The sequence below is a fragment of the Canis lupus genome, chromosome 11 (genome assembly GCF_011100685.1).
Source record: "Canis lupus familiaris isolate Mischka breed German Shepherd chromosome 11, alternate assembly UU_Cfam_GSD_1.0, whole genome shotgun sequence".
NCBI classification, from domain to species: domain Eukaryota; kingdom Metazoa; phylum Chordata; class Mammalia; order Carnivora; family Canidae; genus Canis; species Canis lupus.
Window position 1 is genome coordinate 26,242,844 of NC_049232.1, and position 22,686 is coordinate 26,265,529.

Sequence of the window (22,686 nt, forward strand, 5' to 3'; positions counted from 1 at the left end):
TTTTTTTTTTTTTCCTTGAGTACCCATTTCTTGATCTCTGTTGTGTTTCCAGTTTAGAAGCAGAGATTCAGGGATCTCTGGGTGGCGCAGTGGTTTGGCGCCTGCCTTTGGCCCAGGACGCGATCCTGGAGACCCGGGATCGAATCCCACGTCGGACTCCCGGTGCATGGAGCCTGCTTCTCCCTCTGCCTATGTCTCTACCTCTCTCTCTCTCCCTCCGTGACTATCATAAATAAAATTAAAAAAAAAAAAAAGAAGCAGAGATTCATTAGTGTCTTGCTTCCAGGCACTTCTCCAGTTCACTTATCAAATATTCACTAGGCATCTAGTGTGTTGGATATCTAGTATGGAAGATATAAAAGGAGAATAACCTATATACCATAACTGGCCCTCAGGAAACTTACAGGTTAGTTAGGAGCCTGAATTTTGCCTTCTTTCTTTTCTTTGCAAGTATTACCATTCAGGTATGGTGTAAAAGGTCATGGAAAGAGCTCCTCTTTCTCCTTATGGTGTGGCCTGGATGTAGACAGAGGGGAGGGTATGAAGAAAGGCTGCCCCATTTTTTTTAAAAGGTTTTATTTATTTATTCATGAGAGACACACACACACAACGAGAAAGAGAGAGGCAGAGACACAGGCAGAGGGAGAAACAGGCTCCACACAGGGAGCCCAACGTGGGACACGATCCCGGGTCTCCTGGATCACACACTGAGCCAAAGGTGGTGCTAAACCACTGAGCCACCCGGGCTGCCCGAAAGGCTGCCCCATTATGGGTGAAGTTACAGTGGGCTTCTTCATCTTACTCCCTGGTGGTAGGGTCTAACTCCTAGTATGCTTAAGAAACTGAACCAGTTCTCATTCACTGGATGACAGGAAAAGATACAAGATGAATGGGGTGGCCAGAGGGTTAGGGAGATGGTAGGGAGGGACAGAGCCTCAAGGGGGCCAGCTGGACAGAAAGGTAGCTCACAGAAGTTGAGTAGGAGATATTTTACCTGAAATAATTGTTCCATTATCCTTTCCTGTCCTCAGCAAAATATAAAGGGTCAAGGTTAGTTATTTTCCCCAGACTCCTCTGTGCAGGGCCGCTTAGGCATTGTTGTGACATTTACAGGCTGAGAAGGTCAGAGGAGGCCTGGCTTTGGATTTCCACATGGGGAAAGTTAGTTATTTTTTTTTTTCCCTTGAATGAGGCTGCTTATTGCATCCTTTCCTAATCCTACTTTGTCTTGACATTCCCCTCTTATCTGAGATAGAGCCAAGAGCAGTGGTTCTCAAATTTAAACACGGGGCCACTTGGAGGGCTTGTTAAAACAAGATTGTAAGTTCTCACATCCAGAGTTTACTAATTCAGTAGATTGAGGGTAGAGCCTGAGAATATACATTTGTTTATTTTTTTAAAGTATTTATTTATTCATTTGTTCATTCATTCATTCATGAGAGACGCAGGCTGAGAGAGAAGCAGGCTCCCTGTAGGGACTCCTGGGACTCCAGGATCACTCCCTGAGCTGAAGGCAGACGCTCATTCACTGAGCTACCGAGGTATCCAGAGTATTTACATTTATAGCTAGTTCTCAGATGATGTCGATGCTGCTGGTCCTAACCACTTTGGGAGAACCACTGGCCTAGAGCAGCTAATTTGGTTGCTAATTTCCCACTCCAGTCATTTTCCCTCATTCTCCAACCACAGAGAAATTGGCCTTCACTTATCACAAGATTAACTTAAGGATTTCCTGACCATTAGGGTTATGGTAGAGTCAGACCCAGGATCTCCCTCCCTGTAAATCTTTGAGAATCTCTTCCACTGCCATGTGTCTGGGTGAGTGAAGATCTGTTCTCCCCCTGCCACAGGTCTTCCCTCCTCAGACAGGGAATCCCTAGACCTGAGCATTGCAGAAAGGGTTGCAGGTGGAGGCTGGGAGAGCAATAGAGGCCGAGTAAGCAGAGGGAACTCCCTTCCCTCCTATATTTCTGTTTCTTAGAGATTAAAATATTTGTTTCTTCCTGAGTTCTGCTTATGCCAATGTCTGGGAAACCATTTATGCTTAATGTCTCCAACCCATTAGCTGCCCGGCATGAGGTTCTGCTAATCAGGCTCCTTAATGGCAGTGCTCTGAAGAGTGAGGTAGTGAGTGTCTGCACCAGCCTCCCAGCCTCAGCTGGAGAGGAAGTGTCTAGACAAAGATCAGGGCCCAGATAGGCTCAGAGGTGTCCTGAGAATGATTCATGCCAGTGCAGGAAGCCCATCTGATAGTAACCTGTCCTCCCACATCCATTTTGGTAGACATGCCATAGTAGGCCCTCTGATCACCTTGGCTGAGATGGCAAGACCCTCCAATCCTACTCTAGCCTTCTTTCTCTTCACATTAGAGGACAGTGGGCTCCTTCAGAAACATATTCCTATTCCAGTGGCCCTCATCCAACATTCACTGAGTACCCCTATGCATGAATGTCTCTTTTCTATATCACCTGCTTCCCTGCTTCCCCCTTCAAAATCCAAAAAGCCTGTACTTTGTTCTACCATCAAATAGGTGGTAAGGGCCTTTGGCCAGGAATCTAGGTGATCCCTGAGGATTGTTTAGCTAAGACTGTGGTTCTGTGTTGCTGTTCCTTCTGCAGCCACTCTTGAAAAGTTTGGGTTCTGTGGCTTTGATCTACAGAAGAAATATTTGGAGTACTTTCTTTCTTTCTTTAAAAGATTTTATTTATTTATTTATTTATTTATTTATTTATTTATTTATTTATTAAGATTTTATTTATTTATTCATGAGAGACAATGAGAGAGAGACAGAGACACAGGCAGAGGGAGTAGCAGGCTCCATGCAAGGAGCCCGATGCGGGACCCGATCCCGGATCCCAGGATCATGCCCTGAGCCGAAGGCAGACGCTCAACCGCTGAGCTACCCAGGTGTCCCAGATTTTATTTATTTATTCATGAGAGACACAGAGAGAGAGGCAGAGACATAGGCAGAGGGAGAAACAGACTCCATACAGGGAGCCCAATGTGGGACTCAATCCCGGGACTCCAGGATCACACCCTGGGCCAAAAGCAGGTACTAAACCACTGAGCCACCCAGGCATCCCTGGAGTACTTTCATTTAAGGGTGACTAGATGATATTGCCAGACAGGAGGCATGCCTTAAATCCAATGTCAAAGTATTTTTCTCTTGCTCCTCTTGACATCACATGATGCTTTTGGTCCTACTAGATAACTCAAACTCTTGGCAGCTCCACAAGATGCTAGGAGATGAAGATATCCTCCCCCCACCTACACCTCCTTCAGTGAAACACTTGAGAGAGGAGGTGAGTCTCTGTTATTAAGAGGCATGAAGGAGGGATCCCTGGGTGGTGCAGCGGTTTGGCGCCTGCCTTTGGCCCAGGGCGCGATCCTGGAGACCCGGGATCGAATCCCACGTCGGGCTCCCGGTGCATGGAGCCTGCTTCTCCCTCTGCCTGTGTCTCTGCCTCTCTCTCTCTCTCCGTGTGACTATCATGAATAAATAAATTAAAAAAAAAAAAAAAGAAATTAAAGAGGCATGAAGGAAGCCAGCATGTGCCAATGACTGGTTCATGCTTACCCTCTCCTCATTTCTTGGAACTTCAGGGGCTGGGACAGATTGAACATCTTTAATGGGAATCCCAACATTGAGTGAACCCTAAGAGCCATCAGAATCCCAGGGCTAGCTGAGTGAAGTAAGTCAATCGAAGAAGGACAAACATTATATGTTCTCATTCATTTGGGGAATATAAATAATAGTGAAAGGGAATATAAGGGAAGGGAGAAGAAATGTGTGGGAAATATCAGAAAGGGAGACAGAACGTAAAGACTGCTAACTCTGGGAAACGAACTAGGGGTGGTAGAGGGGGAGGAGGGCGGGGGGTGGGAGTGAATGGGTGACGGGCACTGGGGTTTATTCTGTATGTTGGTAAATTGAACACCAAAAAAAAATAAATTAAAAAAAAAAAAAAAAGAATCCCAGGGCTAGATAATGCTGACTTTATTCCTTCCAGGCAGGGAGAGCTCATATAGGTACCTATATTCTGTGCAGCTGATTGGCCAAGAGCTTGGGGGCCTTCTCTTTCTTGCGTTTCTCATCCTGGCTCCTCAGCCTCAGGTCTGAGGCATGGGAAACTCTCTCCAATCTGCTGGAACAGAACACCACAAGCTGCTCCTGTTATGATCTGGGCTGCCAGGTCCCCAGCCTGCTGCTGCTGGAAGGAGACTATGATGTTAGTAATCAGTCCACAACATCCCTCCACATGTCAGTCCCTTCGTTTGGGGAGAGGGGAGCCCATTTGGAAAGAATCACATCGGAAGCAGGCAATTTGGGGAGCAATGGGGACAATGGATGAAGGGAAAGTGCTCCAGTAACCAACTGGGCAGAGCCATGTTTCCATCAGGCCACATGTCCACATTCTTTCCCCATAGCCCAGCCCCTCCACATGGCCTCTCCAGGCCCATCTGCCCAACTCTCATCCTCTTTCCTGCTCCCAGGCCCTGGAGAAATGACAGCATTCCCTCTGCCTTTGAGGCCCTACTCGACCCATGCCCAAGATATGAACCTCCCAGGTGGAGGCTGGCTTACAGGCAGAGGGTATAAGCAGGGCAGAGGCTAGAACTAGGTCTGGGCTGATGATCCTGTGTTCTAGGGCCAAGGGTAGACAGGCATACTTAGCAACTGAAATGTTACCTCCTTCTGGGCCCCCTTCTCTACCAGGACGTAATCTGCCAGAAGCAGGCCGAAGAGGTGGAATACTTATGCTTGACTCAGATCTGTTCCTTTCCTAGCTGCTAGCATTGGCAGATTGACCCCTCTGGGTCTCCGCTTCCTCATCTGTAAGATAAGGGCATTAGGTAGGTAATTAGAGAAGGAATGAGTAAACCGGGAACTGCAGTACAGATCTTAGTTATCCTTTTCATGCCCTGACCCTTTGGGCCCTCTAGGATGCCAGTCACACAGCAGATGCTGTCTGGTTTCCCTGAAGGGTCAGGATGCTCCCAGGAGGCAGCCCCATCCTGCCCAGGAGCAGCCAGAGGCCTGACATTTCTAGGAAAGGTTACTGTGAGCCTGTGTTGTTTTTCCAAGGGCCCAAGGTTGAGGGTGAGTGTGAAGCACTGAGGTCAGAGGAGCCACTGGGGGGGGGCTGGGGGTAGGGAGGGGAGGTAAGGTCTCATTTCCATTGCTTTGCCCTGGAAGGCCAGAGAGTGTGGGGTGTGTGCGTGAACACGCACAAAACTGCTCTCCTGCTTGGCTCTGGTTGGGTTTGAAGGAGGAATCCCCACTGGAGATTGATGTCACAGACTTGCCTTCCCCTCCCCCAGCCTCATCCTTGGTGATTTAAGGAAATTATTTGGACATAAGAGTTAATGAAAGTAGGTTGCTGTGTGTGGGCGAATTCATCACTGTCTTCCTGCATTCCAGGAGCAGATCTGTCTTTCAGGGTGAAATAGCCTGGAGTGACTTTCCAAGGTCTGGGGAATAAAGGCTACCTTGGAAGGACAGGGTTGGTGGCAGCCTGGGTAGGGACTTGGGGAAGCTGGGGTGACTGCGAAGTGCCAAGTGCCTGTAGGGCTTTACTGGGAGGGCTTTCTTTCCCTTTTGTTCTGTAATTCTGGGGGAAAGGGAGGCAGAGGGTATGGGCATTGCTGAAAATGCTGCTGCCCAGACCCCTCAGCTCCTGCTGTGTCCTGCCCTGGGAAGTAGGTGAACCCTTACAGCCCCACTGCTCAGGACCAGGAGGGCTGTGTCTGCAGCTATTGTTGGCAGTGATGAAAGAGGTGGGGTGAAGGAGAAGTAAAGGAAGACTGATTGATGGGGTAAAGCTCTGGGGGGAACACAACTAGTTCTCTTCCCTTATTACCCCCCTATGCCCCCCTCCCCCATTTAAGCAGCTCAGCACTTCCAGGAGGTGTTTTGAAAGCACAAAGACCTAGTACTGCAAGGCTTGGAGGCTAGGAAAGTAGAGGCAATCAATGAAGGGAAGATAATTATGCAGGTGGGGGCAGAACTCCCTGGGCCAAGAGAGCACTGCTGCCCCTTCCAGCCTCACACAGCCAGGCCTTCCCCACAATCTAGGGGTGTGTGTATGAGGGGTGCATGCGCTCACACCTCCATTCTGCATGTGCACACCCGTGAGATGTTGGGAGGGAGGATGACTGGAGGAATGCTGGGGCTTGCTCCCCACCTCTCCAGCCCATCAGATGGTTTCTTTCAAATATTTGCTGAGCCTTACTTGGTCATGTCCACTCCTTAATCTTGCTTCTCTCTCTTCCACCAATTTCTCCAAGTCCTTCCTCTTTCCCCTACCTTTTTTTTTTAAGATTTTATTTTATTTATTCATGAGAGGCACAGAGAGAGGGAGAGAGGCAGAGACACAGGCAGAGGGAGAAGCAGGCTCCATGCAGGGAGCCCAACATGGGACTCGACCCCAGGTCTCCAGGATCAGGCCCTGGGCCAAAGGTGGCACTAAACCGCTGAGCCACCCGGGCAGCCCTCCCCTACCTTTCTATCTCTGATCTTAAATATGGGAAGCCTTGAAAGAGTCCCTTCCCCCCCACACCTAGCTGCCACTATTTAGGATGCAGGAAGAGAAGTTGAAATCAAATTAGAGGAAGACCTGGGAGTAGGGAGTGGTGTGTGGTTGGGAGAAGACAGCCTCTAGAGATGGGCTGTAGAATCCTATAGGCTCATGGAATGTTGGAGCTCAAGAGGCCTGAGGAATCTTCAAGTCTGTCCTGAGCCTGCACACAAGGAGCCAGACGTCCCTTTGGAAACAGCTATTGTCATCTGTAAATTCAATGGTGAATTTAAGGGGTCCCCCTGGCACCTGGAGGAGTTGCTGGGGAGAAGTGGGCTGTGTCTGTGCTCCTCAAGGCTGGCAGGGACCCCCATACCACATTCACTGAGATGATTCGCTGAGTGTGGTGCAGCCTCATCTGTCTTGAGGCCCAGAGGAGCCAAATGATTTTGCTACAGAATGTGACTTTCTCCTGAAGCCAGGATACCTGCAAACTGGACGGCATCCTCAGAGCTCGGGGCAGGTGCCCAGAGGCCAGGCTGCAGGATCCCCATGCGGCCGTGTCCTCAATCAGCAGTTGTCTGTTAATCCCCCTGCTCAGAGGCCCCTAAGGACACTGCCGGGCTGTGACTCAGATGTTGGCAGGGTGTAGACAGGGCGACATGCAGTGCGGGCAGGAGCTGGGGCCTGCGTTACCCCTCCCTCCCTCAGCCCTTGGCAGGCTGCAGTCCAACCAGGCAGCAGGGGGCGCCCCTGGGCCGTCCTGGGGACAGGACTTGGCTGCCGTCTAGCCTGGACTTTGAGGACTGGGCAGATTTTGTCTGTGCCCCTGTCAAATCTGAAGATGAGCTGGGCAGTCCCTCTGGGAACTGAAAGCTGTCATTCTCTGGCAGGCAAAGACAGGGATGAGAAAGAGGCTCTTCCGGCTGGTCTGAGACTCCTTGGGCTGAAAGAACAAGCTAGTAGGGCAGGTCTCCACCCAGGAACCACAGCCACGGTCAGTGAGTCCTAGTTTGGGGGCAGTATAGCTCCCACCTCTTACCAGTCCCCAGCAGCTGACCCTGGTTTGGCTGTCCTTGGAGAGCTGAATGTTCTTCAGAATGACTTCCCAGTTAATCTGTGTGGCTATTGTCCATGTCCTGGTTCTCCATCATGGGGCAGAAACCAAAAACAACTTCAGATCTATCCATCTTCCATGACTGTTCCCAGACCTACCTAGGAGGCAAGCAGAGATGGGGGTGAGTCAGAGACTGCCCAGCAGGGGTGTGCACACTCCTAACTTGAGCTTCCCTCAGGGAAACCTGGAAAGGGGGCGGCTTCCAAAGGCCCAGCTCCTGCTTTTTTTCCAGATGCATCCTTCAAATCTCCTCATCCCAAAGCCACCAATGGTCAGAAGTTCCTGGTTTCCAGTACCAGGGCCTGGGCGGTCAGATTGATGGGTACAAGGAGGGTGAGCCCTGTACTAGGTTATGCCACCCCAAGAGAAAAGCCTGATCGTTGGCTTCTAGCACCTCCGTGTTTTTCTGTCTAAACAATGAGAGGAGAGTCCAGGGCGTGATGGCTGGTGTGGAAGACAGGATCTTGGGGCTGCAGACAAAGATTGCTGCCAGCAGAGTTGAGGACACAGGCTGGAGTCTGTGAATGTATTGCAGGGGAGGACGTGACTGAGTCATACTCAGACCTGGTTTCTAACATCAGAACCCAGCATCACTGGTCCTCCCCAGAGTCTGGCTCTGCAGGAGCCCCATCTCATCCCACAAGGCCTCGGAGTTTCTGTGAACATTGAAGTAAGAGGTCTTCCAGAATTCTGAGGAAGGGGAGGAGAAAGACAAACACAGCATTGGGGGCCACAGCTGGGTGTTGCAGGAGAACTGCTATACCTTCCTTAGTGTCCTAGGGGTCCTGATGGCCCCAGCCCCAGCCACCCCTCATTGGGGCTTTCACGCTCAAGCTCCCCAGTGCAGTAGAGCTGAGGGGTGCAAATTCTGCAGTTTGTAGGTAGCCCTTTCCCTGTGTCCCCCAGCTCTGCCATCCAGGGTGCCTCCTGAGGTTTCCCCTTAAGTTCTTCCTGCTGCCGTGTTAGCCAACCCTCAGCTTGGGACACACCCTGCAGGCCCCTGGGACACCTGGCTGTGCATGCCACACTGTTGGACCAGTGGGCTTGCCTGTGAGGAAGGGGCCCCTATGATGAAGGCTGCATCACAAATTGGCCTGTTCACAGGTCCCAAAAGTCAGAGTGTTACTGGCCCCTGGAGGCCTGTTGGTGTTTTCAGGCAGGAAGGTGCTGAGGGTTTGGGAGCAATGTGTAGTTGTTCAGCCATCTCTGAGGACTCTTCACAGACATGAGACTTCAGGGGCCCTGGGTGGCTCAGTCCGTTAAGTGTCTGCCTTCAGCTCAGGTCATAATCTCAGGGTCCTGGGATCGGGTCCCACATGGGGCTTCCTGCTCAGAGGGTAGCCTGCTCCTCCCTCTCTCTCTCTGCTGCTCCCCCTGCTTGTGTGCTGCTCTCTTTCTCTCTCTCAAATAAATAAAACTATAAAAAGAAAAAGAAACAAAACCTCAGGTGGACCAGAGAAACAGAAGCCTCTAAGAGGCATTGTAGCTCCACCCATCCATGGATCCATGGATGTGGCTCTCTCACCCATTCTCTGGTGTCCCCTCCCTCAGCCTGGCAATCTGGCCTTCTGTATAGGGACAAAACCTTCTTCTATCCTTTTTTTCTTTTTCCCCTTCTTCCATCCTAAATGACCCTTTCCCCCTTTTCTCCAGGATACCAGCCATTTGCTAGACATCAGCCTGCTTGCAGAAGCTCAGGCTCCTAAGACAGAAATGAGAGAGGGCAGAAGTCAAAGTCATTCCTGGTCTAGCAGCAAGTTGAGAGTCCACAGTAGAGCCATTGGGAATGACACCCCCCACCCCCCACCCCAGGATTCCAGAAGCTTCTCATTTCCATGGTCTCTACTGCTGGGGGAACTAAGAGTTTGGGCCAGCTCAGTAATGGCTCCTCCATACATAATCTGAGGCCCTGGGGGAAGAGGGATGTAGGAATCAAAATAACAGCTCCTATTCACTGAGCACTTTCTATGGGTAAAATATTGGTCTAAGCATTTCATATGCTTTGCCTTATGTGATCTCCAAACAACTCATTGAATTGTGATCCTTATTTTACAGATGAGTAAGCTAGGCATGCACTTAATGGTAATAAAAATTAAAATAGTGATATTAATGAGAAGATTTTAACAGCTTTCATTTTTTTTAATACTGATCCAGTGCCAGGCTCTGTGCAAGCAGATTCTACGTATGATATTTCTAAATCCTGACAATTCTGTTATATTATCCCCAATCTCAGCTAAGGAAACTGAGATTGAGAGAGAAGTGACTCGTCCAAGGTCACAGGGTTTGCGAGAGTGACCAAGCCAAGAGCCACACTCACTTCTGATTCTGAAGCAGCTTGAGGTCATGATGCCTTAGCCATATGTCTCCCAAGTGGGTCATTATGGAAAGTGCAGGGGTCTGGCCTTTAAAAGCAGGGGTGTGCCGGGCTCAGAGGTGGGCTCCTGGCAAACCTGCTGTTGTGGGGAGCTGTGGGAGAGACTAGTCCCTTCCCACCTGACAGTGGGGGGCCTGAATGTTCTCTTGTCTCCCACCTGGGACTGGGCTGTGTCAACTCATGAGCCGCAGGAAAGCACTTTCTTGAACAGGGACGCAGGGGATGTTTGCTCTAGTTTGAAGCCTCTGCCTCCCTGCTCTCTGGTTTCTCTTCACTGTTGCTGTGAATCCTGCTGGGCTGCGGTTGCCTTGGTAACTTGGTGGGAAGCTCCTGAGGTTTTCTGGAACCAGAGAGGGCTGTGGAGGGGGAACCAGGTTCTGCTGGGCTGCCCATCACGGAGGAGGAGAAGAAACCATCCCAGTGTTTACTGCCCTTCCCACAACCAGATAGCCGGTCCTTCCCTAGGTTTAACCTAAACCTCTTCTGCAGCCTCTGCAGGAGCTTTGTAGCCTTTGGGGTGGGGCTTGAAGGGAGGGAGCCGCCTGGCTGCTCTGCCCTTTGGGTACGCTCCTGTGGTTGCCACAGCCATCTTGGACTGCTGCTTACACCTGTACCCTGGCCCCAAAATCATAATTGGTTTTATGAAGCTCACTGCTTCGGATATGAGAGACGGATAATTATGGTAAGGGGAAGTCAGGCCCTCCTTTGCTAGACTTGGCGGGGCCTCCAGAATGGCTGACTCCCAGGTGGGATCAGGGTGGGTGGGAGGGCTCCGAGCTGGGGCTGGGGCTGGAGGAGGGGCCAGGTCTTCAAGCTTGTGCTCCCCAGGATGGGATCAGGAATCTGAAGGAGCCCTCATATCTGAGGTGGACACCTGCAGCCGCCGTCTTAGGAGGGGTGGGCTCCTCTTCTGGAGACCTCAGGCTGCTCTCTTGGGCTTCCGGGCGGGGCGGTTCCTACATGGGGCTGCCCGGGCTGTGCCAAGAAACCCTTCCTCTTGACACGCTTTTACCCATGGACCCTTCCTTCCTCCCTGGCTCCTTCAGCCTTCTGTCTTCTCTCCCGCACTCCCGCACTCCCGCACTCCCGCACTCCCGCACTCCTGGGCTGAAACGTGATCTCTTCCTCCCTCAGACTAGTCCTCTATAACTGGCTTCTACTGCCCTCAGTCCCAGTCTAGCATCGGTGTCTCCATCTGTCTCTGTCCCCCTCTGCCTACCTTTCTGTCCTCCCCAGGTGGCAGCTGACCCCCTGCCCACTGGCCGGCAGCTCCCTCACTGGGCCGGACACACTGCTACCAAAGGCAGGGGCTGAGGTGGGGGCAGGCCCTGCAAGGCATTCCCCTGACCCTGGATGGCCCCCTCCAGCTTTGCGGCCAAGAGGAGCCTGGAGGGCAGTGGGGGGACACAGGTGGATGTGCTTCCCCGTCGGCTAGGAGCTGGGGTCCAGTGTTGTGACTTCCAGGGAATCTCCATTGCCAACTCTGCCCCTGGACCAGGCCAAATGTCCATGCCCTATGTCCCTTAGCCCCTGGGAAGGATCTTTGACAGCTACTCCGGCTCTCGTTATGGTGCCTTATGCCCTCCTCCAAACAGGGAGAAGGTGGCCGACCCATCCATGGCAGATGCATAAGCACGCTCTCAGACCCAGCTGGTCACTGGATGTGCCTGCCAGTGGAACACAGTGACCTCGGGAAGACGCTAACCTGCTCCATGTCTTGCCAGACTCCTCCCTTGCTTGTTGCCTCAGTGGCTAGCTCCCCAAGGAGTTGCATCCCCCCGCCCCCCCCCCCCCCCCCCCCCCCCCCCCCCCCCCCCCCCCGCATTGCTTCCTCTTTAAAGTAAGTCCAGCCCTAAAGGGAAAGAAGGAGGGAGCAATGAAACTAGAGCTGCCCAGGTCAGAAGGGCAGAGTCCCAACTGCAGAGGCCAAGCCCTCCTCCTTCTGCTCCTCTTCCATTTAATTAGCTAATGTCTGTAAAGGGCTGGGCCGCAGAAAAGCCCTGTACAAATGTTGAGCACAATTTCATTTCCAAGACTCGCCAAGAATATATTTGCAGACTTGAGCGAAAGGTCACTGGGCCTGCCCAGGACATAGGGAAGCCTCCCTGTGGGGCTCAGACAGAGGACCCGGGGAAGCCAGGGCAGGGGAACTAGAGGCCACCATGGAGGCCAGGGTCCCAGCTCCTTGGTGTTCTAGCAAGGCACCGTGCCTGCCTCCCCCTGCCCTCCACCCTCCGTGACAGCCCGGGTCCTCCAGGCTCAGCCCTCTGTAGGGACCAGCCCCGGGGCTGACCTACCAGGAGATGACGTGAATATCCACAGTAGCTAATATCTACTGAACACTTATTGTGTGCCAGGCTGTGCTAAGGGGGCTCTCTCTCTCCAGCCTGGGGAGACGTGGCTGCTCTCAGGGGTAGTGGGGTACAGGAACTTTCCAGGGGGAGGACTGTCTTTGTGCCGCAAGCTCAGGTCTGCCAGAGGTCTTTAGGAAACATTTAAGGCGGGGGGGTGGGGGGGGGGATCATTTATGTTTTCTGACCATCAAGAAGAGTTCCTACTTCTGTAATCCAGGTCCCTGTAATGTAGATGCTCTGCGAGCTTCTGGACTCTCTGCTCCTTGCCCCAGATGGCAACTCACCTGGGCCTACATCCTTATTAAAGATCCCTGAAGCCAATTAGCCTTGACAAGGAACAGCCTTCCAATGTTTGGTGCTCCCAGGCCTGTTTATGGGAACCTACCCAACTCAGGACTCTACACATATGATGCTGAGGAGTAGCTGCCTCCCTTCAGTTCTGGGCAGGATTGGTGGCAGGGGCAGGAAGGCAGAGGCAGGACAGGGAAATAACCAGCCTCACCTTTCATGGCTCCATTATCAGGGTGAGTGCTTCAGGAGGGGGAGGGGGAGAAAGAGAGAGAGAAAAAAAAAATGGAGGGTTCAGGAAGAGCAGGCAGGCCAAGCTGGGAATGCTGCTGTTTCTCACGTCTCCTGGGCCTCCTTTGTCTCCATCCCCTCACCCTCTTACAATCTGAACAGAGCTGGAATGAGCTTCCTGGGTCCTTGGGCCCCCAACCCCCACGGATCTCAACTGTGTCCCTACTTGCTCTTCTCTGGCTTCCCTCCAGAGTCCAGGGGCCTCCATGTGTCATCAGTTCTTTATCATTCTGATAAAAGTCATTAGTCCTTGAAAAAGTATGACTCCCCAGCTGAGGCTGGCTGCCCCTCCCCCGCAACCTGGGAAGGATCGCGAATACTGGGAGACACTGTTGGGAACGGAGTAGGGAGGGATGCAGTTGCACAGACACAGATGCAGTGATGCTGGTTCCTGGGGCTGTGTGTTGATGGGCACAGACCGACTGGTGCACACAGCGTACACCTTTCCACACAGGCTCGGGGGCGGTTCCCATTACACCAGGGGCCCAGGGGACTGTATTACTGCAGCCACACTGGCCACACTTGCTCGCTTCCCACACTGCCCTCGTCCTCCAGGCCCGAGGCGCGGCTTCCCGAGCCTCCACCACTGCAAACCCAGAAGCTGGGCTCCCAGGACTTGGCTGGGGGCGGGGAGGGAGTGCAGGAGCCAAGGTTAGAGACCTGCAGGTCCCGTTAGCCGTGGGAAGCATAGCCGGAATATCCAAGCCCCAGGCCAAAGGCACCGGTCCTGATGCATCACATCCCCATCCCTCCCTGCTGGGAAGCTCCTCTGGGCGGTAGAGCCATTTAGGGATTAGAGCCACTTCCTCCAGAAAGCTGCTTATTCAGAAGGTGCTTTCAGTTAATTTGCATTTACTTTATGGATGTTATAATGTGTGGAAGAGAAGCCTCAGCCTGTCCACGTCCCTATCCCAAGCCTCCACCTCTCCTCCAGCCAGGCCTCTGTCCTCTGTCCCCACTGAGGGCACTGTGGGGCTAAGCTGTGCCTGGAACCCCTGGGGGCCCTGAGGGGGGGGGGGCTGAGCTGTGCCTGGAACCCCCAGGGGCCCAGAGGGGAGTTGGGGTGGGGGGACACGGGCAGTGGACCCTGTTCCCTGGGGGCAGCTCTAGGGACGGCCTGAGGGGCCTGGCTGAGAGCTTTCCCCAAAGAGAGGAAAGCAGCCTAAGGCCCTGCGAGGAGGAGAATGAGGGGGGCGTCCCACTCCAGGACAGGTACAGACCTGTACTAGGGAAGAAGTGATGTGACTGTTTGGAGGCGGGAGGCCACAGGGTTGGATGGAGTCACCTTCGGCCTCTGAGACTTCCTCTGGCAGCACCTCCCATACATGCCGTTTATTCAGAGAATATATAATTAGTGCCTACTGTGTGCCACACCCTGTGCTGCACATCCCAAACGCCTCTATGTGAGCAAGACCCTGTGGCCCCTGCCCCACAGAAATTCCTGTCTCATTTCCCACAGGAAACGAGGGAACAAGCCAATGAATATAGAATTACAAGTTATATAAAATGTCATTAGTACTATAAAGTGACCAGCTAGGGCGCTGAGAAAGGAAGGGGGCCTACTTTGGGTGAAGCCATCAGGGAGTGTGTGACATAGGAACAGCTGGAACAGAAGCCACAGGAAAAGCATTTCAGATTGTAGGAACTATGCTGCCAGCAAAGGGCCTGTGGCAGGACTGATGGAGAAACACAGCAATGAGAGGAGGAACGGTTAGATCGGCTAGGTTGGGCAGGGGCCAGTCCTGTGAGCCACAGCAAGGGACTTAGCATTCTCCTGGGGAGGAGGGAAACTGATCCAGGCCTCATCAGGGACACAAAGGGCATGATTTGACCTCCAGTCAGCAGGAGCCTGTGAGACAGGTGGTGGTGGCTGTAGGCAGGCCACTGAGGAAGCTGTGGCCCTCATCCTAGCAGAGGGGTGAGAAGGGGAGAAGGGACCCTCCCAAATTCCAAATTCCAAGGGGAGAATCAGGGACACCTGGGGGCTCAGTGGTTGAGCGTCTGTCTTCGGGCCAGGTAGTGATCCTGGAGTCCTGCATCGGGCTTCCCTGCAAGGATCCTGCTTCTCCCTCTGCCTGTGTCTCTGCCTCTCTCTGTGTCTCTCATGAATAAATAAGATCCTTAAAAAAATAAAGGGAGAATCAGAGTCCTCAAGGTACCTGCTAGATATGAATCAAAAAGTCCTCTATTTTTTTTTAAGATTTTATTTATTTATTTGAGAGCAAGCGTGTGAAGAGGGAGGGGAGAGGGAGAAAGAGAAGCAGCCTCCCCACTGAGCTGGGAGCCCAATGTGAGGATCAGTTCCAGGACCCTGGGATCACACCCTGAACCAAAGGCAGCTGTTTAGTGGACTGAGCCCCCCAGATGCCCCATCTCTCTGTCCTTTCTTTTTTTTTTTTTTTTTAATAAATTTTTATTTATTTATTATAGTCACACAGAGAGAGAGAGAAGCAGAGACATAGGCAGAGGGAGAAGCAGGCTCCATGCACCGGGAGCCCGACGTGGGATTCGATCCCGGGTCTCCAGGATCACGCCCCGGGCCAAAGGCAGGCGCTAAACCGCTGCGCCACCCAGGGATCCCTCTCTGTCCTTTCTTGATTTGTCCTTTTATCACCCCTGAGGTCCTTTGATGTAACACCCAAGGTACACCATGAGATTTCCCATCCCAGTTTAGGGCAAGGCCATGGCTGGTACCTCCTCAACCCTGTGTCAGCCCATAATATGGGCTCTGTGTTTTCTTTTAAAAAATAATGTATTTTTTTTTTATTTTTTAAAAGATTTATTAATTCATTCATTCATTCATTCATGAGAGAGACACACAGAGAGAGAGGTAGAGACATAGGCAGAGGGAGAAGCAGGCTCCATGCAGGGAGCCCGACGTGGGACTCGATTCCGGGTCTCCAGGATGAGGCCCTGGGCTGAAGGTGGTGCTAAACCGCTGAGCCACCCAGGCTGCCCTATTTATTTATTTTTAGAGAGAGAGCAAGACTGTGCAAGCAGGGGGAGGGGGCAGAGAGAGGGAGAGAATCTCGTTTTTTTAAGATTTTATTTATTTAAAACAGAAGAGAGAGCAGGGGGAGGGGCAGAGGGAGAGGATCTTAAGTGGCCTCTGTACTGAGAGGCCTATCTCATGACCCTAAGATCACAACCTGAGCTGAAATCAAGAGTTGGACGCTTAACCAACTGAACCACGCATGCGGCCCTGGGCACTGTGTTTTTGAGACTGTCCAGGGAAGGGGCCCACCTGCCTCCGGGCACATCCCGCAGGACAGGAAGAAAATCATCATCCAGGGAGGAGGGGTCAGCTTCAATGCCTTTGGGCCCAGTTGCTCCACGGCATGTTCACAGAACTGCACAGGGTAGGGCCTTGTCCAGATGGAGCCTGGCTGAATCAAGACACAGCTGCCCACCTCCATTCCCCAAGCCAGGGCCTCAGAGACCCCAGAGCCAGTTCTAGTTCTCCCAGTTACCCTCCTACTGTCAGTTAGGGGATACGATGGATGTTGGAATGATAACTGGAGGAGGGGACAGCAGAGAGCCTGAGTCACCCTCCCAGGGATGTAGGAATATGAGGCCAGGATCCTGTGCTTGAACATTTACAGGTAGGTAGCACTCAGGATTGAAAACTGATTTATAGTCCGCAGGCAGGCAGGAGGGATTGGGAGCAGGTGGGGAGCTCTGTGCACAGTGCAGCCGCGTTGGGCAGCGGTAATTATATATTACATTGAACTGTCCTTGCAGCACAGTGAAGGGCAGTGGGAATGAGCCTCTAAATCACGCTTCCCTGATGCTCCCATAGCTCACCTCCCTGTGATGTGGCCCCAGAGCCCTGGACTGACACTTCTCAACACATGCGCACACACACAGCCTGGGGGGACTCAGAGCAGGAAGATGGGATGCTACCTCTGGCAGCTTCCAGGGGCTACTCCTGCTACATGCCTCATGGTTTATTGCCCCCCCCCCCCATACAGCTCCTACATTCTTTATCCCTCCTCTTCCACTGGGGCCCGAATGTGGGCTGTGTCATTTGGAGAAGATATCCCTGCCCACCCTTCATTGGTTTGCTCCTGCAGCATCTCTCTTCTGCACACCACAGTAACTACCTTAGTTCGTTTGGGACCTCCTCACTTCTCTTTTGGATTTCTGCAGCTGACTCCTAACTCACCATTACCCCTAATCCATCATCCTTTGCTTTGTTGCTATGGTGATCTCCCTGCGTGCGCGCGCACGCGCACGCGCACACACTCTGGCCATAATCTTGATCTCACTTGTCAGGTAGGGAGAGATGGCCAAAAGTTTTGGGTTCTTGAGGGCCCAAGAGGGAAGAAGCTTCTCCAGGCTCTTCTGAGGTTGGAGATTTTTGGCATATCTCTCACCCTGAGCTATGAGCCCGGAATAACTCTGGTACTCATCCTTCCTTCCCTGACTAGATCCTGGTCCCTGGCCCAATCACCTGGACTTCCCACCAGTCCCCTTGTCTCTCTCCAGGCCCAGGCCCCTGGCCACAGATGGCTGGTGTTTCCTGGTTCGTTAGGGAGGTGGTAGTGCCTGATGGTGCTGAGAACAGGCTCTGAGGTCGAACATAGAGATTTGAATTCTGGTACAGGACCGTGCACGCATTATCCTAAGCAGCCAAGTGATTGAGATCATGAACTCTGCAGGCAGACTGCCTGCATTTGAATCTTGCCTCTGCTACTTACTCGTTAGTCTTGCTAAGGAAACATTTTTAACCTTCCTGTGCATTTCCCCCATTTCTAAAACAAGGATGAGACTACTGCCTGGCTCTGAGGGTTGTGGTACGGATTAAATGAACAGGATAATAGCAGCTTGCTGGTACAATAGTGTTGTGAATCTAAGCTCTTGTTTGTAGCTTCACCTCCCTGAACCTCAGTTTCCTTGTCTGCAACAAATCTCCATAACACGTCTCCTCCTTGCCTCAAGGTTGTTGTGAAGATCCAAAGACAGATTCTCTTTAGAAACTCTCAAAGGCTTTATAAATGTAAGGTATTATTATTTATTATCAGGTACTTGCTCCCTGAGATTTCTCAGGCAGGAGGGCCACATTCCCTTTAATAACAAGCAGCCACCTTTATCCTCCTCCTCCACCAGCCTGTGGAGTCCTGGAACCCTGAGTGGTCCTGGGAGGTCATCTGGTCCTCTCATACCCAGAGGAAGGGGCACACAAGGTCACGTGGACAGACTGGCATCTCTAATAGAGGAGGCTTCAAAGGAGGCTGTAAATTCAACTAAGAACAGAGTCTAGGCTCTTCATGGCAGAGATAGACCAGATTTTTGAGTCCCAAGGCTTATACAATTTGGGAATGCCCTCTTTCAGAAAAATAATACAAAATTATGAACATGAAATTAAATGCAGGCTTTGGGAGAAGCCTGTGCAAATAGGAGCTTAAACTTCATTAGCTTCATGGAAAATCCACCTCTGCCACCGTGTCAGGGGGGCAGTTTGACAAATACTTGTCATTTGGTTGCTCGTGGCTCAAACAAACCACTTCCACATGTTACAAATCCGGAGGACTGTGGTGGGCTCTATCTCCATCCAGACCCCGAAAGTCCTTACATTACATGAGCTGTAGATCCTCTTCTGCCTCTACTTTGGGCTAATTGTTTTTGTTTTTGTTTTTTAAAGATTGTGTTTATTTATTCATGAGAGACAGAGAGGGAGAGAGGCAGAGACACAGGCAGAGGGAGAAGCAGGCTCCACTCAGGGAGCCCAACGTGGGACTCCTTCCCAGGTCTCCAGGGTCACACCCTGGGCCAAAGGCAGGTGACAAACCACTGAGCCACCCAGGGATCCCTAGGGCTAATTGTTCTTTTGCAAGACCTGCAAGCTATTTTTTTTTTTTGCTTTCAATATATTTGCATGTGATTTGTATCATATTAATATTCACATTCTTCCATGGACAGCTTCCTCTGCCTCAGATTAGCTAGATTTTTGGGACTTAGGTAACAAGTGAGATTCAATTTTGTTTTTTCCCAGGATGGAGGAGGAAAGATATATTCAGTGTAGGAGCGGGTTGGAGAGGGGGGTGATGACAACCCTCGCCTTGGAGTCAGGGTCTACAGTCTTTGGCCCTACTCAGACCATCTTCCTCCACATATTCCTGTTCCCTGCCAACTTCATCCACCCCCAACTTCCCTGCAATTATGATGTTGAAGATGCACATATTCCGGGAGCCACACATGCTAGGCTTACTTTGGTTCGATTTTGAAGTCAAGAAGCACGTGGTGTTTAGGTGCCGGAGATAAAACCACATCGGGGTTCTTCGGGTCACCGGCAGAGAGAATCAGCTCCTAGAATGCCTCAGCTCAGTCCCCCCACTGGCAGAAGCAGATGGCAGGTGGGAGTGTGCGCGCATGTGCATATGTGCACACACATGCACGTAAGCTGTGTACACATGTGTCAGACAGTGAATACTTATGGCACACTAGTATCTCTACTAAGGCAAGCAGAGGAAGTAGAGGTGAGGGTGTGGGAAGAAGACCTCCGTCTAAGAAAACCGCATGCTAAATGCATTAAACGCGTGGTTCTAAATGTGGTGAGGGTGCAACCTGCTTCCCCAGCGGGCCTGTGATGGGGAGGCAAGAAGAAGCTAGCGAGTCAAGAAAAGGTCTTAGGGCAGGGGTGGGGATCAGCTGCCTGTGTCACCAGCAGCTCCAGCCATGACGTCACCCCTGCTCCCTCCTCCCCAGCGGTGAGTCACCAGGGCCCAATCAATGCCGAGGTGCATCTGTCTGCACTCTTTATGCTCCGGTGAGCGGTTCATGCTTCTTCCACGCAGGCCAGCCTCTACTCCCCGGTGCCCAGGGGACCCTGAGCACCCCCACCCTGGGCTTATCTGTCCTTGAAGCCCCGTCATAGAAGGCAGGAACCCTTGTTTGTGGGAGAGGCAGTCTGAGGGAGAGGGAGCAGAATGGGAAGACTTGCAGAGCCAGCCTGTGGTGAAGGAGGGGAGAAAGAGGAAGGGCCAGAGGAGGGGCACGGAGAGGGGAAGGCCAGAAAAGAAAGGGGAAACAGGGAACTGGGATTGGGGATGGGGGATGGGCCGAGGTACAGCTACCTGCTCAGGACCTTAGGGCCATTTGGATCCCTGGCCCTCCCCTCCAGCAGTATTCAGGTACCCAGACCTAGTGGTGTAGGGGTGGCGCCAGCCTCAAACCACCTTCCCCAGGAGGGGATCCCAGTATCTGCTATCACCCACCTCCCCACTGAGGCCTCAGCCTGGTCCCACCCTCCTCATCGGAGTCGAGGCTGGAGACACTGGGAACAAGAGAGGCTGGTCACAGGGAGTCAGTGGCACAGAGCGGAAGTCAGTCCCCACTGGGGCAGCTCTGGTGTCTCTTTTGGGACTGTGGCTTTTCCCTAAAGCCTTGGCATTTGTCCCACAACTGTTCCTTCTAGCCTCACCCTCGTGCTCAGTGGCAGCCCGAACGTCATCACTTGTCACTGACGAGATCAGAACAGGGGCCCCTTTATCCAACAGTGACAAGGACCGGGTTGCCCAGTTCCTGTGACTCTAAGCTCCCAAGATGCAGTTTGTTCCTGCTGTAAGGTGAGCTGCTGCAAGGCCACAGAAACCTTTGGGTCTCTGAGTCCCCAACGTGGCACCAGAGGGTAGGGCTGGGGTTTACAAGACCACAGGGTGCTTCTCCCCTCAGCCTGCTGTGGGTGAGTGTCTCTACAGGAAGGAAGCCTGTCTCCAGGCCTCATTTCTAAGTCTATCAACAACAATCACACAGATCCTAATAATAATAATAACAACAACAACAACAGCAGCAGCCGTTTCCTGAGTTACATGCCAAAGGCCTTGTTAGCGTCTTAAGTACCTTATTTCATCAAATTCTACAACATCGCTGTGGGATAATCAGCTCCTGGAAAGCAAAGGAGGGCACTTGGGATTCCAGAGGTTGCCCGAGGTTTCACAGCCCAGGGTAGAGCTGGAATTTGATCCCAGACCTGTCAGATTTCTCCTCCCTCAACAGTACAGCCTCCTTCTTGGTTTTTAGTTGCAAATCCAAAGCCTTTGTCCATTAGCCCTCTGTCCTGCACCAGCTGTGAGAGACCCCATTGGCTAGGACGTCCCTCCTGCTGGCTCAGGTTAGGTCTGGAGTTCCTCTCTGGACCTTGGGGTTGAGGTGGTGACAGGAGAGCAGTCCTGACCTTGTCTCGGTCGCCTGCCCCGAGGGAAAGCAGTGGCATCTCCAAATTGACTTAAATAAGAAATGTACAGTGGCGGCAGCCATCCCTCACTTGGCCTTCACTTGCCCAAGGCAGAGAGATTTTAATTTTCGAGCCATAATGAGAAAAAGAAACTCAGAATTCAAGAATATTCCAGTGAAGCAGTCAAAATAGCTGTCCAGACTCTGAATGGGGTTTATGTAAATCAAAACTTCCCTCTCCCTCTCCAGTACCAAGTGGGCTTGAAGAAACAGGTCTGGGCCACGACCCAGTTGGTCACGGTCCCCATGACCCTGCTCTGAGGTCAGACGGCAGGCCCACCTCCACCCTGGGGTGCTGAGCCGACAGCAAGGGATAGAAGCCCTCCACTCCCTCCCAGGACAGACTGGCCTCCATCAGGGTGGTCATGCATGTTGAGCAAGGCCCTTCACGTGAAGCTGGGAGGAGGTGTGGGGAGCTCCGCAGCCCCCAAGGCTAGCTCCCTGAGGCACAGTTGGTGCAGTCTACCGCTGCTTCCCCTTCTCCCAAATGCTGGTCACTCACCACGAAGCCCTGTGTCCCCGAGGACTCAGGCCAGGCGTCCTGGGTGGGCACAGGCTGCCTCGGAGGGGGAGTGGCTGAGACCTGGCTCAGTTCCTCTGATCTTCAGTCTGTCCTCAAGGGAACATCCTTTCAAACGTGGCTGGAAACTGGGCTGGTAGGGGTGGCAAGGGCCCCGAAGGGGTGTGCGCACCTGGTGCTGGCATGCAGCCCTTGGCTCTCTGCCATCCCCTCGGTTCTGGACTTGCTCCTTCCCCCTCTCCTCGCCTCTCCTCTCACTTATCTGAGAGACGTTGGTTGAGGAGCCAACTATGTGCCAGGATCTGTGCGGGGTTCAGAGGCTAAGTAAGTAAACGAGTCCAGTTCCAGTTGCTGGGAGCAGGGAATTGTGATCCAGCATAGAGCGTGCTCAGCAATCAGGGGCGGAGTTGCTCCAGAACTCTGGGGCACACTGACTGGGCCCAAACACTGCCTCCGTCTCAGTCCTTGCATTGTGACCGCAGGCGGATCGTCCTCCCCCAGTGAGCTTCAGGTTCCTCACCTGTGAAATGGGGATGACCCTTACCATCCAGGGTTGGTGTAAGACTGGAATAATCCTGGTACATTGCTTGGAACAGCGCCTGGCACACTGCAAACCCTTACCAAAGGCCAACGAGTCTTATTTTAAGTATTCCTCTGATAATGCTGACGTTTAACACCTCGTACTGGAGGTTAACCTTGAGCTAGCCATGGCTCTGGGGATACAGCAGTGGACTTAACCGTGACCCTGCTCCCTAAGGGTTCCCCAGCCTATTGGGGTGACAGATGTCCTAACGACCCCTGAAAAAGTGTGATCCCTACCATCGTCACACTGGAGCTGTCACTTCCTGAGCTGTGACCATGTATTAGGCACAACACTGGGTTTTTTTTATTTATTTGTTTATTTATTTATTTATTTATTTATTTATTTATTTATTTATTTTTTTTTTTAGTCTTCTATTTAAAATATTTTATTTATTATATGTAGAGAG

The 22,686-nt window shown here is 52.1% G+C and overlaps 1 long non-coding RNA gene across 2 annotated transcripts; it reads right to left on the reverse strand.

Moving 5' to 3' along the window:
• Nucleotides 1-3,980: 3,980 nt before the first annotated feature.
• LOC102156696 lies at nucleotides 3,981-21,863 on the reverse strand. Of its 2 annotated transcripts, none has more exons than XR_005366729.1 (4): nucleotides 21,680-21,863; nucleotides 7,561-7,733; nucleotides 4,691-4,834; nucleotides 3,981-4,208 (listed from the first exon to the last, which is right to left on the reverse strand). It is a non-coding gene; the product is annotated as an uncharacterized LOC102156696 (long non-coding RNA). The 2 variants fall into 2 exon arrangements; XR_005366728.1 differs by having other exon boundaries at nucleotides 3,981-4,211.
• Between the last annotated feature and the right edge of the window lie 823 nt (nucleotides 21,864-22,686).